The sequence below is a fragment of the Nycticebus coucang genome, chromosome 17 (genome assembly GCF_027406575.1).
Source record: "Nycticebus coucang isolate mNycCou1 chromosome 17, mNycCou1.pri, whole genome shotgun sequence".
Classification (NCBI taxonomy): Eukaryota; Metazoa; Chordata; class Mammalia; order Primates; family Lorisidae; genus Nycticebus; species Nycticebus coucang.
The window spans coordinates 82,621,819-82,641,335 of NC_069796.1; the positions used below are offsets into that span (position 1 = coordinate 82,621,819).

A 19,517-nucleotide genomic window follows, 5' to 3' on the forward strand; every position below is an offset into this window, starting at 1 on the left:
TGGCTATTCAAGGTTTTTTCTGATTCTAGGCATATACCCAGAAGACCAAAAATCACATCACAACAAAGATATTTGTAGCAGAATGTTTATTGCAGCCCTATTCATAATTGCTAAGTCATGGAAAAAGCCCAAGTGCCCATCGATCCACGAATGGATTAATAAATTGTGGTATATGTACACCATGGAATATTATGCAGCCTTAAAGAAAGATGGAGACTTTACCTCTTGCATGTTTATATGGATGGAGCTGGAACATATTCTTCTTAGTAAAGTATCCCAAGAATGGAAGAAAAAGTATCCAATGTACTCAGCCCTACTATGAAACTAATTTATGGCTTTCACATGAAAGCTACAACCCAGTTACAACATAAGAATAGGGGGAAGGGGGAAAGGGAGGGGAGGGGGATGTTGGGCAGAGAGAGGGGGATTGGTGGGATTACACCTGCGGTGCATCTTACAAGGGTATATGTGAAACTTAGTAAATGTGGAATGTAAATGTCTTAGCACAATAACTAAGAAAATGCCAGGAAGGTTAAGTTAACCAGTGCGATGAAAATGTGTCAAACGGTCTATGAAACTAGTGTATGGTGCCCCATGATCACATTAATGTACACAGCTATGATTTAATAAAAAAAATAAATAAGTAAATTGTAACAATACAGAGAAAATTAGCACGGCCCCTGTGCAAGGATGACACGAAATTCGTGAAACATTCCATATTTAAAAAGAAAAAAGAAAGAAAGACAAGCTAGGCTGTATCATTTCCAGCTGTTCATGTTTAGCTGACGTGTTGAAATGCATAAAATTGTTTGCCTTAATCTTAGTTTGCCATTATTTCAGTTTCATTTGGAACACTGTTATGGTTTGAAATATTGTATTGATAAGTTGGTTTCACCTTGAAGATACATGTTTAGCTCATTTAAATTAGTGGTTAAATCCACTAAAAATGCTAAATATGTAACCCAGTTTTCATTGTCAAGTTCTGGTACAAATTTGGTTTTTGATACTATAAATGACTTAATAACATGTCACAAATAATAAAATATTTTCAACATTTGGTATTGATTTAGCCATCTCACTTCTGAAAAGTAAATGAGGTTGCCATAGTCAGCATCAATACTTTTAAGGAATTCCTGAAATTGGCCCTTGTGAAATTCATAGTTTTGATAATGATTAGCATGTTATCCATTTTTCAAGCTTTTGTGCACAGTTTTTGTGATGTACTATGCAATGATACTTCATCAAATGAGTTTTAGATAACAATCACATCATCTTCTACTTGTTTTAGAAGTCCCTCTGTTTTACCTACTATTACCTGGGCACTGTCATGGTAGCTATACCAGATATGTTGACAATGGACAGAGAAAATTGCTTGAACATATTTTTTTACCACTTCATATAAATCTCTTTATTTATTTGTGTCTTTTAATGGTGCTAAAGATGCCATTTCTTCAGTGACAACATATTTGTCATCAATACCTCTAACAAAAATGGCAAGTTGAACTGTATTTATAGCATCAGTGCTGTCATTCATTGCGAAAGCATAAAATTTAAAATTAGTAACTTTACTCTCCAAAATTCTTTCCATAGATCTTTCATTTTCTTCAATTTGTATGGCTGTAGTTAAATGAGACAAACTGATTTTAGAAATATGCTTCCCTTGGCTTGGCGCCCATAGCATAGTGGTTAGGGCGCCAGCCATATGCACTGGGGCTTGGGGGTTTGAACCCGGCCTGGGCCTGCTAAACAACAATGACAACAACAACAAAAAAATAGCTGGGCATTGTGGCAGTCGCCTGTAGTCCCAGCTACTTGGGAGGCTGAGGCAAGAGAATCTCTTAAGCCTAAGAGTTGGATAAAGGTTGCTGTGAGCTGTGATGCCACAGCACTCTATCAAGGGCAACGTAATTAAGATTCTATCTCAAAACAAAAAAAAAGAAAGGGAGAGAGAAAGAAAGAAAGAAAGAAGAAAAGAAAGAAAAAAAAGAAAAAATAAAGATGTTCCCTTATTTTAAGAGCAAATTACATCTGCCATGATTTCCCTACATTGCCTAATAAACTCACCATCAATCAGTGCTTTTGATTTTTTGGCTATTAAAAATGCTATGATATAACTGGCTTTTATAATGGAATCCATTTGAATTGTAACATAAAAAAGTGTTGTTGAGAAGACAGATTTCTTTTTCTGTTTCACTATTTTGTCCTTATGACACAGCCTTTGTATGTGTCAAATTTGGTCACATGTTTTGGCATATAATGCCTTTTCAAGTTATAGTCTTTGAAAACTTGCACAAATTTCCCACAAATTAAACAGAGTGCCTTACTATTTGCTTCAACAAAAAGGTAGTTAATCTGTCCACTTCTCACTGAACAATCTTCCTTTACCCATAATTTTTCTTTCTGAGGGTTCTCTTGTCTTTTGAGATATGTAGAGCCATGCTGAGATTAAAAAATAATAGATAAGGGACCATATTTATTTTTATTATGAAAATTAATTGACAGGAAAATAGAAAGCAACACTTAAGCCCTTCCACACCTGGGCTGCCAATGCAGGGTGAGGCTGAGGGCCAGTTGGAAAGCATGGTAGGTGATGTGTGTGACACCACCGGGGTGTGGAATTAACCTTAATAATCAAATAGGAATGCTTACCTGATTTCTAAGTAACATTAAACATGTAATGTTGCAATGGTAGACTGAAATATTATTGATAATCACTACCTCCCCAAGTCACCATGAGCACACATAACGTCTGCTGATGTCAATTTGACTGTCTTCACTCGTAAGATAATACACTGGAAACTTGCACACCAGCATAAAACTGAAGCCATGCATGTGTACAAATAGCCAGAGCATATGTATGTTTACTTTATATGACATCGTGACACAACATTGTTGTCTAGAAAACTCATGCTCAAGAACTGCACAATTGAGTTCCATGAAAAAAAATCACAAAAGAATCTTACAGTGTTTTGAGTAAATCTGTGATTTTGTGTTGGGTGGCATTCATAGCCATTCTGGGCCACATGTGGTCCTCGAGCTGCATGTTGGATGCCCCTGCTTTAAACACTTAGGTAACTGGGTGGCAGGACTGAGAGTCTTTAATAACAAGTAGCTGCTACTGCCTGGACACAAGGAGACCATCTTTTCACATTAGTGTCCAGTGGCTTTCACAAGTATGCCACAGGCCGTAGGATACCTCCCTGTGTTTCTCTACTAAGATTCCAAGGCCCATTCCTTATTTTTCATGAATGTATAATTTAAATTCTTTCTGCTAGTCAGACAACCCCAAAGGGTGGAGCCGTGATAAAATTCTACTCTGTTTTTTTCGAAGGCATTTTGACAGTCTATGGTCCAGATCAGGGACTCCACATCTGACTCTTTAAGAGCCTCAGACAAGGGCTTTTCTGTTAGTCCAAAGTTTGGGATCTAGATGCAACAGAACTCTACCATTTTAGACATACACTCAGTTGTCATGAGCTTCCTTGCCAAGCTCTCACTAAACAGCGCAGGAGAGTTTTGAACCTGTGAGGCAACACAGTCCAGCAGCATGGTGAGGTCCTCCTATTATCAAAATCCTGTCAATCAGATGTGACTGAGGACCATTGATAGTCGCTTGTACAAAATCATTAATGACATGTAGATCCTGTGGGAATAGGGCTTCTTTTTTTCTTTTTTATTGTTGGGGATTCATCGAGGGTACAATTAGCCAGGTTATACTGATTGCAATTGTTAGGTAAAGTCCCTCTTGCAATCATGTCTTGCCCCCATAAAGTGTGACACCAGTGAGAATGGCCCACATCACAAAATCACAAAACTGCAGATGCTGGCGTGGATGTGGAGAGAAGGGAAGACTTTTACACTGCTGGTGGGACTGCAAACTAGTACAACCTTTCTGGAATAGGGCTTCTTGACAGGTAAAACTGGATGAAGCAGTCACACCCTAGAAATCTGCATAACTGGTGTGGCTGTTAAACTTGAAACCCCTTGCAGATGGAACCTGCAGGTGAAACTGCTGCTTCTCTAGAGATATCTATAGTGAAAGTTATTTGGGCATAACAAGTCTCAGCATAGGAGGGGCATTAGCCAGTCTACAATATAAAAAATACACTAATGAGGTCCCCACTGTGAATTGTACTTGGGGCTCCTGTGGGGATATTTGCATTGAAGCCACTAGTAAGGCATGGAAGCTTGGCCCCATCCTCGACAGGGACCCTTTGAAGGGTGCCCTTAAGTAAATGAGGTGAAAGCTATATTAATTAGTTTGATGCAACCATTCCAAATTGTATTAAAAAATCAACACATTGTACCCCACAAAAACATTAATGTATTCATGACCTATGTGTATATGACTTAAAAAAGGAAAAAAATAAAAATAAATAAAAGAGAACTCTCTCCAGGGCTCTTGTCAGTTTCTCCAGGGTTGGTCATGTTACAGCATGAAATATCTCATAGAACCCCCCCCCCCCGCCATCTTTGTAACTTCAGATTCAGGGATCTAAAGCAAACTTCCTTCCTTTTGACTGTCTTGAGGACCTAATAACAAAACACACATAGGTTTTGGTTTCTGTTCTTCCCTAGCATCATAAACCTTAAAGGAAATAGGATTCATGCCAATTATCCCTTCCACATGCTGTAACTTTCTTTGTATATCTAGAGAACTCTGCTCTATACAAGTCATATTAATATTTGTACATACATTAAGGATTTATTCTCACACCATCTGTGTGTCTGCTTTAGGATCCCAGTTTGTATATGTCCAACAATACCCTGCTGGCTGTTCTTGCACATTCAAACTCTCTATCTGATATTGGTGCAATGGCAATTCCCCTAACCCAGCTATGGGTGTCCTCTGGCCAAACTGAGTTCCAAGCAGATCTTGGAAGGAGAGATAGTTCCTACTCTAGAATCATAACCCAGTGGGTGCTGGACTAAAGAATTAATTCCAGTTATGCCCTCCCTGGGTCCCTCCTGTGGTGCCAAGATGGTGTCCTTGGCTGTAACAGTTGTCCCAAGCCTAGCTCTATGTGGGGCCACTTCTGGGAGCAGCCACAGTGACCAGGACAGCAGGGCTAAGCCATGTGAGCTTGAGAGTGACTGAACACCTAGTGCCTTCCCTGGCAGGTGGGGAGCTGGCAGTGGGGAAGCAGGTCGTGAGTCCCAACCTGGTAACTCCTCTCTAATTTTATTACACAACCTTTCAGCTCTCTATTGTGCAATTGCATGAAAAATTATACACATGGGATCTTGCCTCATTTACCTGATCATTGATAAAATAATTCCAGTTGTAAGAATAACTAAAGGTTCCATTTAATGGGTACTTCTCCTCTCACTCCAACGGGTACAATAACACCATTCTCTTTTAGATACAGATGTAGCTATAAGTTGGTCATTCAACCAACATTTTCCCCTAGGGGCTTTCAGACGGAACAGAAACAGAGCCTCCCGTGTTGACAAACAACAATGAACACAACATGACAAGAAGTCAATACAAGGAATTACCCAGTGCAAACGATGTAAAATACCAAGGCCTACCAAAGGGAACCATAAAAACAAAAATTGGATAATCCAAATCTAAAAGGGAGTACATTCTCTAGGTTTCCTACGAACAGGATCCATCAAGAGAGAACTGAATCCTCCAAATCCAAAAGGGAATGAATCCCCAGTTTCCTTAGCTCAACTCAACTGTGGCTTCCACCACGGCACCTTCACACAATTGCCCTGCCATAGGACTACAAATGAATGCCCTGTCACAGAGCTAGAAGGTTCAACAACCTTCCTCAAATGAGTGAAATCAAGGATCTTGGCATGCACATTGGGGAACATACCCAAATGGCTGAAACATCTTCCCAAATGTGTTTCCTTCTCAAGAAGGTTCAAGTTGCAAGGAGTTGCAACTGATTCTGGGAAGGGAAAGATGGCAATTCCCCTGGAGCTAAATGGGCTCTGGCAGCTACTGAGTCATCCCTTATTTTCTTGCTTCAAAAAGGATGGTGCCCTAATAGCAAAGTCACACCACATGACCAAGGGCTGCTCCCTGCCTCTTCAGTTATGGTGTGTTGTTCCACTGAGGCACTGATGGGTCCACTTGAGGATGCCATATTTGTTACCAAAAGTTTGATACTTGTCCCAGCGGCCAAATGAAAAATGAAGATAAGTAATTTGAGGGAAAGGAGAGGGAAGTTTATTAATTTGCTGGCAAATGAGGAGGATGGTGGACTGTCATCCCAAAGTGCCACCTCCTCCCTTTAAGCAGAAATACAGGATTTTTAAAAGGAGATATTCAGCTTCAGGCTATCTGCAATGAAGACAATTGTGACCTCTGCTTGGACAATTCCACTGAGCCATCTTCTGTGGTACGAAGGACAAGGAATATTCCCTTGCTCTCTGATTACTAGCCTTGGGTGGGATACAGGTTTTAATTCCCCCAAAGAATGGTAGGGTTAAAGAGACAGCTCATAGAACATTTTTTCCTTATCCCTCCTGGATAACCTCTCTTTGTAGGTGTACAGATTTTTCTAACCACACTATTTCCTGGGCTTTCATTTTATTTCTCTTCTGAAAGGTCACCTTTATCCAGTCATTCATGAGTTAACCATTCCTGGATGGTGCCTGTGGCTCAGTCGGTAGGGTGCTGGCCCCATATACCAAGGGTGGCAGGTTCGAAACCAGCCCCAGCCAAATTGTAACAAAAAAATAGCCGGGCATTGTGGTGGGTGCCTGTAGTCCCAGCTACTCAGGAAGCTGAGGCAAAAGAATCGCCTAAGCCTAGGAGTTGGAGGTTGCTGTGAGCTGTGACGCCACAGCACTCTATGGAGGGTGATAAAGTGAGACTCTGTCTCTCCAAAAAAAAACTTTTTTTTCATTCCTTATACCCCCAACCGTGGCCAACTTTAGCTGGAAGCAGCCAGATTTATAGATGCCCTGATTCCTCAAGATTGAGCATGAACAAAGAAAAGGGGCATATTGTAATTGGCTCCTTATGTTTCAAGTTCCCAGGCCAGTAAGAGTTGATGACCAGAATTTTGTTAACTTTCTGTTGTGTTGATGCATTCCCTTTGAGTTTCTTTCCCAGGAACAGCAGAACCTCCGTGCATCCATGAGATAACTACAAAGACTATACCACCTGTTTGTCCAGAAAAGACAAGATAATACACACCACTGCAGATTGTGCCCAAGGACTGGGTCTGTAGCACCAGGATGAAAGAACAACTAATATTAACCCTAGAGAGGGACCACTCTTTATTCATGGGATGTATGTACAGCATGATTTCTCTCTGCACTTGCGGGTGGGCCTTGCAGTCCACCCAAACATGTAGTGTTTACTCCCCTCGTACATGATTCATTTTCACTTCCACAAAAGCCCCCTGACCCTGTTGGTTTGAGAGGCAGATTTAAGGCAGTCTGTACCTTCCCCTTCCCAGTAGATACATCTATTGCAGTAAATTCTTTCCTGACAATCCTCATTATCTCAGTAATTGGCTTTCTGTGCAGTTAGTAATATGAACCTCCTTGTGGGTTCATTAACAGCATCATACAGAGGATATCCTGAGAGCAATAATCCTTGAGAAGTGAAAGAAATTCTAGGACAAGTCTGGATTTTTAAGACCTATAAAAGTTAGGGAGCACAAGCATAGATTTCCAAGGAACCAGGTAATATCTGGACTCAGGTGGAAAGAATATAAAATTGACTGAGGTCTATGTCTGCCAGGTTGAGCATCTGAAGTCTGAAGAAGGGATCCAGAAGGCCCAGGGCCTGGAGGGATGAGCAGGGCGTGGTGGGGAGGGGCTGTGGGGCAGCCTCCTCCTCTCAATGTCTCTGCCCCACCCTTAGGAGCCCTTTGTGATGAGAAGGCCACAGCTCTGTGATGCAGGACTGGGCCCTAGTTAATAGTCCCAAGGGACACTCTTGGGGCTCAGTTGCTTGAAGGCCACAATGCCATTAAGATGGATAATTGTCTCTCTCTTCTGAAAAGCATTAGTGCCACATGGCTGAACCCCAGCTCCACTTCCTGGATGACCGATACCATCCTCGGCTTGCTGTGTGGACTGGGTCTCTTCCTCCTCTTATTCCCCTGCCTTGGGAGAGATCCATCCTCACCATGGCCTGGGCAGAACAAAAACATCAGGAAGGTAAGGAACCCTCAACCCAGACCCAGCGGAGAATGCTTCCCTTTTCTTTCCATTATGTCCATTTTTCCACATTGACTAGAGCCTCCTGAGATGGGAACTCCTCATCCTTCTAGGGTCAGGTAGAGAAGGGAGAGGTTACAGTGGCAGGGCGTTTCTGCCCAAAGCTCTCAGACCACATGTGGGTATGCAGGAGTCTTCAGGGCAAAATCAAATACTGGGGCTTAGGAGCCAGGAAGAGAGGGGTCATGAGAGAGGTGAGATCTTTGTGGGAGGACAGTCCTGAGGTCTAGTGCATCAGTCCCCTTCCTCAGGCATAGCCTTTCCTCTGTGTTGGGTGATATAAGAACTCTGAAGAGTCCCTGAGAGCCTCCCATCAGAGGCTGGGGTAGAAGAATCTTGCCTGACAACTCTGAGGCTGTAGGTCCGAGTTGGTGAGTTTCTTGGGCAGAGGAACAGTGATGGAAATACCCATGGTGGATCTCACATAGAACATCTCCCCTTTGTGTTTTTCTTTCTTTTATTTTTTCCTTTCTTTCTTTCTTTCTTTTTTTTTTAGGCAGAGTCTCACTATGTTGCCCTTGGTAGAATGCCATGGCATCACAGCTCACAGCAACCTCAAACTCTTGGTCTCAGCAACTCTCTTGCCTTAGCCTCCCAAGTAGCTGGGACTACAGGTGCCCACCATAACACCTGGCTATTTTTTGTTGTTGTTGTTGCAATTGTTATTGTTATTTAGCTGGCCCAGGCTGAGCTCAAAGCTGCCAGCCTTGGTGCATGTGGCTGGCACTGTAACTGCATGCTATGGGTGCCAAGCCCTCTTTGTGTTTTTCAAAGAAGGGAAGCAGAAAATATTTTCATCTACTGTAAAAATGAATAAAAGGAAAGAAGACAGAGGTCCATTAGCTAGATGCAGAAGGTCACGTTTCCTTGAGCACTGAAGGTCAGCAGCTTGTCTGAGGGAGGTGAGTAAAGATGGGTCCTAGAGCCTCGATTTTTATTGTCTTTCAGCCTTCGCTAGAGAAGAGGGGGAGACCCAGGAGTAAAAAGAAGAGCTGTACTCTGAAAGGTGAGGCTTTGGAGCCTCCAGGGGCACTTAGTTCACTGCTCCTGAGAGATGACTGTCCTAGGAAGTCAGCTGCAGAGGCCTGGCTGCAGAGGCCTGAGGGTGATCCAGGGAAGGAAATCAGAACCCAGGATTCCTCCTAGGTCCCACGTTAGGCATGAAGCCAGGCAGGCCAGGACTGTGTGTTGCCCAGTATGGTCCTTGATAAGGGGCAGGGGGTCTCCAGGCCCGATTGTAGACAGACTGGCTAAGCCTGGCTAAGGCTGCTCCTCTTTGAGGTGACCCCATCTTCTCCCTGACAGAGGGGTGTGAGCACCTGGGGGAAGGATGTGGAGCACTGAAGCGCTTCTTGCTGTCACTCTGGGGTCATGTGGCCGTGGACAATGATGCATGGGCTCAAAGGCCTAATCCCCATGGTCTGTCCTAGAGGGACACTCACCCTCCTGCAAGATTCCCAGGCCTCTCCATTCCCCGCTAACCCAGCTCCTGATTTCCAGCTTGTAGAGACTGCCGGAGGGAACTGGAGGGGGCTCAAGACCTGATTTTACTTCTGCAGAGGTGAGGAGTTCCCCCTTCTTTCCCTGTCCTCCTTCCTACCAGGGCCTGGGAGGCCATCCCAATGCCAGGGGCTGACCTGGGAGGGGAGACCAGGGAAAGGGACAGGGGTCCCGTATGCCATGGGGCCTGGGAGGGACAGAGCTTTCTGATGTCAGTGTGGGGGCAGAGGAGGGGCCATGGGCTGCAGGTGCCCACTCTGCCTGGCCCCTGGCCTCCCCCCCACCTCTGCTGAAGCTGGTGCTTCCTGTCTCCTGCAGCTCTCTGGGGAAGATCCCCAACAAGGGGGACTTCCATCAAATCTCATATCAAGATCCCCCAGTGCAGTTGTGCACACCAGTATCTGCCAGAGCCCACCAGCCACATGGGGAGCATGTGGAAGACGCTTCTCTTGCCACCTCATCCCAGTTGGCTTCTCCCACTCCCCTGGCTGAGCGCCCTCCACCTCTGGCCTCTACCCTGTCACCAGGCCCAACGACCTCCCTGGTTTGTGATCGATCACACTCATCCCTGAGTGTCTCCCAGGTGCCAGAGACATTACTTCCCTTAGAATGCCCTTCATCCCAGTTACGGGCATCTTCCCCTCCTATACCATGGGCCCCTGCCTCCGTGGCCTGCCCTCTGCCTCCTCCTCACTCCAGCCTGGCTCATCCTCAGTGTGACTCAATAGCACCCCCACTGGGCACTGTCCCACAGGGCTGTGCTCCACAGGACAACTGTTGGCTGCCCATCTCAACGATCTTTGGCCTTGGTCATTCCAGCGATCCTATCTCAGTTCTCTCCTGGTGGGAGGAGGCTGCCAGAGCCAGCAGAGCTTGGTGCCTCTCCACCTCGCCCCCGGACACATTCCAAGGGCATTTTTCCAAACATGCACCAGAGGCTTCATTCTGGGGAGATGCCACACACAGGCAGATGGAAGCTGGTGGCTCCTCTTTTGTTAGCCCCAGCGTTCAGAACCTGCTGGAGATACTAATCACTAAGAGGGCAGAACTGAAACTGTGGAAGAACAAAGATAAGGAGGGGTCATTTCTGAAACACATGAGCCCCCACTACCCTCAGGGTTCTCTGGGGAATATGTTAAAGTCACCAAGTGGTGAGCTGGACACCACAACCCCACACTCCTTCTGGAAAGTGACAGACAAACCAGAGCAGCTGCTGGGTCCTCAGCAGCTCTCCCATCCCAAGGCTGTGGAGGGTCATTTACAGCAGAAATTCAGCCAGCTCTTCTGGGGCCTCCCCACTCTGCACAGCGAGTCCCTGGTGGCTGCTGCCTGGGTCTCTAGCTCCCCATTAGAGTTTCCCTTGGTTTTATTCAATGTACTCTCTAATTCCTTTACAGTACGAATTCAGGCTAAGCTACATCCACAACTCCTTCTGCCCCAGGCCTGGCACCACCATATGGCTCCACCCCAGCCTTTGACTCAAACCACCTCCCAGCTCCAGCCTCCACCTCTGGCTGAGACTCATACCCAGCCCCATCTCCCACCCTTTCTCTCAACCCCACCATGTTATTTACCTCAGATTAATTTCTGTGGAGTACCTTGCCCAGCAGTCCATACAAAGGCCCGATTTCCTGTCCCAACTATTCAACAACTAGAATGTCACCTTCTGAAGAAGCAACAGGAAAGCAGGAGGGCCTTACCTGCTATAGTTAGAAAGTCTCAGAAAGTCTTTAACCAACTCACCCTTGACAGCTGGGCCTCTCACACCCACTCATCAGTCTCTCGCAGCCTAGGAGATATTATTAACCCTGAATTCCAAGAGCGACTAGAGCAACATCTTCAAGAAAGGTTGACACAACACCAGTGCACACTACCCTTCAGGAACCAGCTGTTTCTGGGCAGGGTGCAGCCTCAGGGCACATTTCCAGGGCCAGGGCAGGCGAAGGAGAAGCAAGGGTCTGCCGGGCCCTTTGTGTTTGCAGGAGAAAGCAGTGAGGATATGCAGGAAGTGAAGTCCCAGAGCCCAGCCATGCTTCTGCTATGGAAAAACTCAAACCTGGATCTAAGGCATTGTCTGGAGAGTGTCCAAAAAGATCTATTCTGGGATTCTGAGAACTCCCCAGTGACAGTTCCAGTGTCCAGCTCTGAGGAGGAGTCAGAAAGAGATGTGATGAGGCTCTCGGGACATGGCACAAGAAGTAACTTATCAGGGAGCCCGTGCCAGTACCATCTAGAAGACATCTTAAAAGTCCACTTGAGCAATAAGTTGGTACAGATTAAGGAAAACAGGATCCCCATGAGCGTTCTTCTCTCCAGGCTCTCTGTTGACCAAGTCTTGGCCCCTCCTGAAAACTCAGACATGCCCGTGGACACTGGAAATCTGGCAAACTCAAAGGGTTGGGAATCCTGGGAGACCTTGCAAGAACTTCTCCTGGATCCAAGCATTCGACGTGTGCTCAAATTACATGTTAAAAGGTTGCAGGTGAGGCGCAAGTGGGGCCTGCCTCTCAAGATCATCAGGGCAAAAAATCAATTCATGTCAAAAAAGCCTCAAGCCCTGCCCCTTCCACACTCCACCTTTCCCTCCTGCACCACCTGTGAATTTAGGAACAACTCCACAGTCACCAATTTCCTGGGAGAAGATGCTTGGGAAAGTCTAGAAGAAAAGCCAGTTCTCACCCTGGCTGGTCTTCTCCCTGCCTACCCACTGGAAGGTGAGGACATCCAGTTGGACCTGAGGGGGACCCAGCCAGGTGACAACTGTGGGTACTTAGAGACTCCTTATGCTGGACAGGAGGGCAGGTGCTCTTCTCAGCCTCTCTTAGGCAGAAGCTGGCATGGTGAGATAGTGCTGGGGACTGGAAGAGGCAGCCCAGAACTAAGTCCAAGTCCAGAAACAGCCAGGAAAGAGCCATGGGAGCAGGAGAGCAGGGCCTTGGGAGACTTCTCCCATCCCCAATCCATGCTGGAGCTCACTGTCGGGTTCCAACCTTTAGGGGCTCAGGAGACCAAGGAGCAAGTGGAGGCTAAAGAAGAGAAGCCCCTTGCTTGGGAAGCCGTTTTGGCAGATTCCCATACGCTTAATGTCAGTCTGAGCTCAGGGTCTCTGGGGAACATACAAAACTCCCCACCCTCTACAATTTATATCACTCAGGACCCAGAAGATTTATGTCTTAATGTAAAGATTGTTGGTGCATGTGCGCTCACTGTGGAGGCAAAGCCAGAGAACCAGCCTCTAGGGCCTACCGCTGACACCATCCCCCAAGATTGCACCACTGATGTCCTTGGAGACCATGCCTCTGAGGTTCTCCTCAGTGTAGTCTTCTTGGCTTCTCAGACATCTCTGTCTAGCTCCCACAGCAAGTCCAGTGATGACACTGAGGGGTCATGTGACCTCTCATCAAGGGGAGAGAGCAGCCAGGAGCTAGAAGAGCCTGAGATCCTAAAACTTGAGGGCTCCTGGGGGCTCAGTCCAAGTGAGATGTTTGGCCAAACTGACGAGGGAGAGTGCTTTAGAAGCCTCAAACCAGGGGGGCAGGAACAAACATCTGTAGAACCAAGGGCCTCTCTGGCCAGTGGGATGAGCCACCCTGCCCAGCATAGGGAATTAGCAGACCTGTTAAGATATAAGTCCTCCCAGCTCCTGCCAAACGAAGGACAGGTCTCCACAGGAAGCTGCTTTAGAAAAAAGATGAGGCAGATTCTGCAGCAGATTTTCCACAGGAAAGGCCCAGGGCAGGAAGAGAACCTGCAAAAATGCAAGACTGCATCAGCCATTGCCCAGGGCTGGGGACAGATCCCAGGCAGATCGTTTATAGATGGAGGGATGGCTGAAGGCCAGGAGTCTATGATCACTATTGGACAGATCCCAGGGGAGAAAATGAGACTTCACCATGAACTTTCTGCCTCAAAGGGAAGCTGGTACAAAGAAGAATTCTGGGCCCCATTGGGTGGATATTGCAGCTACCATAGGAATCTCTCCCATCTAGAGGAAAGGAAAATGAAGGTTAGACCAGTCTGCTGTCATCACGTCACCCCCATGGGCTACAGGCACCTTGTTGAGAACAGGGGTGTGAGAGACATCAACAGGGCTCCCCCAGCCAGGCCCTGCCAGCATAGGCCCAGCCACATCATTCACTGTCCCAGGCACTGCCATCTGCCTAGAGGTGTCTTGTCTGGTCAATGAGATCAAACTTATCCCACTTTTTCTGGTGAGAAAAACTTTCTCAGCAGAAAAACTTCAGTTCAGACAGAGAAACTGTTTTGTCCCATGGGAGCACATCCCTTATATGCTAAAATTGCTTCCTCCTACCAGGACAGCATCCTAATAGATGTGCTTTTTCACAGTAGAGGTGGTGGCTTCTGTCTGTGGGATGCTGGGGTGCGGGGAGGGGGTTAGTCTTCTTTCCCTGAGTGTGGCTTCTGAAAGCGATGGGCATGGAGGAGGCTGGCAGGAGTTTATGCCACCCACCTCCCCCCGGCCCCAGAGTCCTTCACCTGTCATTACAGAGAGTCTTTGGAACTGGCAAACCTTGTGGAGACTCCACCCCCAGGGTCTCTCTTCCCTGTTTTCCCTCTATTAGAGCTTTGTGCTGTCATGGGTGATGGTCTACAGAGGCTTGTAAGAGTGGAAATTCTCCTTGGGTGCCACGAATGTGGAAGCCAGACAACCGCACACTCTGGAAGTGGGCTGGGAAGTTCCAGGGCTGGAGGTGCTGGCCTTGGTTTCAGAGATCTGGCCCCCTGGCTCATGGTGGGGATCAGAGCACCCTGTCCAAGCCTCCTCCCTCCCTGCTGAAGGCTGGAGCTGAGTTGGCCCCTGCTGGCCCCTCAAGCAAGCCTGCATGCATGGCATGAGAGCCTGACAGTGGCTCATGCAGGACAAGGGTGGGGCATGGGAGAGGTATCAGAGCTCATAGGGTGCCCTTTGAGGCAATCAACCTGTTTCTAGCCCCCAGTCCAGCCAAACAGGTTGGGCTACAGCCCCAATATGGAGGGCAGGACTAGGGAACACAAAGCCTTCATGTGAAGAAGTGGTTTTCCCATGGTTTATGTGACCAGGTTGCGTGCTGTGCCTCTGGAATCCTAGAAAGCACAAGTAGATAACCAGAAAGATTGTAGCCTGGTGACCATTATAGACACTTGGGTCCAGGTTGCCCCCAGGGTGTGGAGACTTAGAGAATTGGGGCTGGCCAAGGTCCTTAGTGAATCTTGGGGTCTTGCCTGACCTGAGGCCAGTGAGCAACAAAGGAGGCAGAAGGCAGAGGAATGGCAACACTGAGGCTGGAAAGGACTGTCTCCAATGGGTGAGAGGCAGGGGCAAGGCACCAGACCTATTGCCCCCACGCAGACTGCTTCTGGAGCTGGTTCTATTTCTGTCAGGAAAGGGGAAGCCTCCAGGAAGGGCAGCAGTGAGGGGGCCCAGGATCCCAGAAGGGCTGGTCTACAGCAGAGACCATATGGAGACCCCCCAAGAGGTCCCTTCCAGAAGCCCACAGAGAGAAACTTCACTAGGGACACCATGAAGACCCCCTACAGATGTTTCTGAGAGAAACCCACACCAAGAGCAAACTCAGTGACCTCACACAGAGACTCAGAACAGAGATATCCCACATGGCTTCCCCTCCAGGAGATCTGGAGACTAGGGCAGGGACCCTCCCACAGTGTCTACATGCACAGCTTTCAGGGGCTACCCCCAGAACTTCCTAGACCCAGGGAGAGCTCACAGACCTCATACAGACCACCCCCCCTTGACTGTACAGACACACTAGGTGGGGTATCCCAAGGGACCACACAGTCCCCAGGGGATGACTACCACCTTGTGTCACCCATGGATCCACAGACCCTCCTGCAGGAAGCTGGCACAGCACAAAGGTTGGCACACTTCCCACACAGCCTCCCATGCAGAGCGCACCTTGGGACCCCACACAGCCTCCCATGCCCCACAGGGCCCCACTGAGACCTCTCACAGAAACCCCCACTGCACCAGAGTCCTCCAAGATCTCACAGAGACCTCTCCCACAGAGACCTTTCAGAGAGACAACACAGACATCTCACCTCCACACAGAGGCCTCATCTTGCTCCAGGGAGACCTCTTATGCAAGCCCCATATGGATTTCTCTGACACCTCACACAGAGAAATCACACTCTTACCTCACCCAGAGCTTGCAGAGACCCTCACAGACACCAGAAAGTATGCCACCTCTCACAGAGACAATGCCCAGAAACCTCCCACAGCCACAGAAATCTCCAGAGGCCCACTCCACAGAGGCCCCGCCCATGCATCTTCCTTAATAATGGATCTGAATCCACTTAGCGAAGTGCCAGCACAGGAGGGACAACATCAGCTGTGCCCCAACCTAAGAGCGGAACCCTTGGACATTGTCAACACTGCACCCCAAAGGGGGTTCTCTGCTTGGGGAATTGATCAGGAATCGGGGTTCTTTTGTAATCCTATGCCTATGAACAGAATAATTACAGATTCTGGGTGGTGCCTGTGGCTCAAAGGAGTAGAGGGCCAGCCCCCTATGCTGGAGGTGATGGGTTCAAGCCCAGCCCCAGCCAAAAACTGCAATAAATAAATAAATAAGTAAATAATTACAGATTCCACATGTAGACCTGCAAAAGTCTGGTTTTGCAGATAAATAATGATGGGTTTTCATTAGCTTTAGCTCTGACCCATAATTTAGAGAAGCACAAATTTTAAACAAATAAAATACTGTCAACCTCTGATGAGAGAAAAATATCTTATTTGTCCAGTTTTATTAATAGTTACCAATAGTTACCATCCATTCACATCCATGTCACATCTTTTAATTACTTTGGGGACGAGACCTGAATTTAAGAAGGCTGACGTCTTTATTTTGAAAACATGACAAAGACTTGCAGCAAAGGGATCAGCAAAGAAGCACCTGGACTCACCTGGACTCCCACTGGTGGGGGTGGGGTAGGGAGGGGGCTGAGGTGCTGTGCAACTAGCACATTATTTTGCATGTAACAATTTATGTCAAGCTTGTGGGGTTTTATTTTTAAATGAAACAAACTAACAATCATTTAAAGATTTTGTTTTTGGTTTTTTACAAATGAGACAGATTTCTGGCAATATTCCTATTTTTATCGTCTGACAAACATGCACTTAATTCTTTTTTTTTTTTCTTTTGTAGAGACAGAGTCTCACTTTATGGCCCTCGGTAGAGTGCCATGGCCTCACACAGCTCACAGCAACCTCCAACTCCTGGGCTTAAGCGATTCTCTTGCCTCAGCCTCCCGAGTAGCTGAGACTACAGGCGCCCGCCACAACGCCCGGCTATTTTTTTGGTTGCAGTTTGGCCGGGGCCGGGTTTGAACCCGCCACCCTCAGTATATGGGGCCGGTGCCTTACCGACTGAGCCACAGGCGCCGCCATGCACTTATTTCTTAATAGTATTATTTTGTTCCTTAAAATGTGGTGATTCCCTCAAATGATAATACACATGTTTCTAGGATATGACAAAGTCCTAATGTTCAGACAATATAGCTAAACTGATGGAGGATTCATTTTTTAAATAATTCCAAGAAATGCACATTTTCCAAGACTCAGGAGGGAAGGCTCTCATTTGTATTCACTACAGGACTAAAAAAGAATGTACTACTTCAAATAGTTTAGAGTCTTATAAAATATATCACTGAAAATATGCTTGAGTTATATACATAGCCCAGTAAAACTACTGGAAGAAGGCTGGGTGAGGTGGCTCACGCCTGTAATCCCAGCAGTCTGGGAGTCTGAGGCGGATGGATTGCCTGAGCTCATGGGTTCAAAACCAGTCTGAGCCAGAGCGAGACCCCCATCTCTAAAAATAGCCCAGCATTGTGGCAGGCACCCTGTAGTCCCAGCTACATGGGAGGCTGAGCAAGAGAATCACTTAGAGCCCAGGAGTTTGACGTTGATGTGAGCTATGATGCCATGGCACTCTACCACAAACAAAAACAACAAAAACAAAAACAACTGAAAGAAACATCCAATATCTGAATTAAAGAAAGTGTATATTAAATCTAACATTTGTATTAGAGTAATGAAAGACCTCTCTTCTATGCCTGACACTTTCCAAAGAGCACTTCAATGAAACCCCACATTTCTCTGTTCATATGCAACCCGTTGACTGTGCCCTGATGAATTATATTCTAACAATGTCTGCAAAGCGTGTGTCACAGGTTGTCTCTTGGATTATCCATCAGGATGAAAGCATCACCATCCTTTCTCTAAAAGGAGTAAAGCTGACATGAGGGGTCTTTTTTTTTTTTATTAAATCATAGCTGTGTACATTAATGCGATCATGGGGCACCATACACTGGTTTTATGACATAAGGGGTCTTTTGGCCTATTTGTTCCAACCAGAAGTTCCCTTCTATGCAATTACATATATACCTATTTTTTTTTACTTCCTTGTAATATCACTGAATCACAAAACAATGGAATGTGATCATAGATTTAGTTTCTATTAGAAACTATTTAGTTTCTCTAGTGTTTTATTAGATTGTAAGCTTTTAAAGTGCAACTTATGCAAGTTTATTCATCAGGACAAAAGGAGACAATTAGGGAAGATTTCATACAGGAAATAGTTTACAAAGAGTAGTGTATTTTATTCAAATTGAATTTTAAAATAGGGTTGAACTAAGTATTCATCAGTTTTTTTTTTTTTTTTTTGAGACAGAGTCTCACTTTGTAGCCCTTAGTAGAGTCCTGTGGCATCACAGCTCCCAGCAACCTCAAACTCTTGGGCTCAAGCGATTCTCTTTCCTCAATCTCCTAAGTAGCTGGGGCTAGGGATGCCCGCCACAACGCCTGGCTATATTTTTAGAGACGAGGTTTCCCTCTGACTCAGACTGGTTTTGAACTCATGAGTTTAGGCAATCCACCCACCTCGGCCTCCCAGAGCGCAAGGATTACAGTCATCAATCTTTTGAATTAAAGTTTTTAAGTTGGCCATAAAATCTGAAAACAGTCAAACGTCTATGATAAATAGTTTATTGCTGACATTTTGAATGTGTTTTCCCTCAATAGCAGCGCATAGTTCAGTAAGCTGTGCAGGCTCCCATTAGATATGCATTAAAGCAAAGTTCCCATCAGTAACTGCACATGCATCTGTCACATGTTGCCTCAAATGATTTCTGTCCAATCTGCATGGCATAAACTTGTGCCTTCACCCTAGAGGAAATAAATTATGAAAGTTCAATCCGATACAAAAAAAAAAAAAATTGTCAGTATTTCCAGATGTCTTGACCACTTGCATTTTATTTTTAATAGGATTCACCTACTGCAAATCTTATAAACACTTTACCATTTTATACATACCAAGAAGAATGAATACCAAAAAATGAGATAATGGAGAAAATAGCAAAAACATTATCTTCGTGTTTTCAAAAATTTTAACACCAAAAAGCTTTGCTAAAAATAAAGCTATAACCCAGTTACAACCGAAAAATAGGGGGAAGGGGGAAAGGGAGGGGAGGGAGGGGGGAGGTGGGCAGAGGGAGAGGGATTGGTGGGATTACATCTGCGGTGCATTTTACAAGGGTATATGTGAAACTTGGTAAATGTGGAATGTAAGTGTCTTGGCACAGTAACTGAGAGAATGCCAGGAAGGCTATGTTAACCAGTGTGATGAAAGTGTGTCAAACGGTCTGTGAAGAAAGTGTATGATGCCCCATGATCATATCAATATACACAGCTATTATTTAATAAAAAAATAAAGTTAATTTTTTAATCTGCAGATAAAAGCTCTCTAAATGGAATTCAGTATCTACTATAAATGTGGATTTGAAATAGTTTTATTTAAAACAGATCTCAT

General features: G+C 45.8%; 1 non-coding gene across 1 annotated transcript; it reads left to right on the forward strand.

Moving 5' to 3' along the window:
• The first annotated feature begins 621 nt into the window (after positions 1–621).
• On the forward strand, positions 622–724 carry LOC128569380 (U6 spliceosomal RNA). Its single transcript, XR_008375342.1, has one exon. It is a non-coding gene; the product is annotated as a U6 spliceosomal RNA (small nuclear RNA).
• Positions 725–19,517: the final 18,793 nt, after the last annotated feature.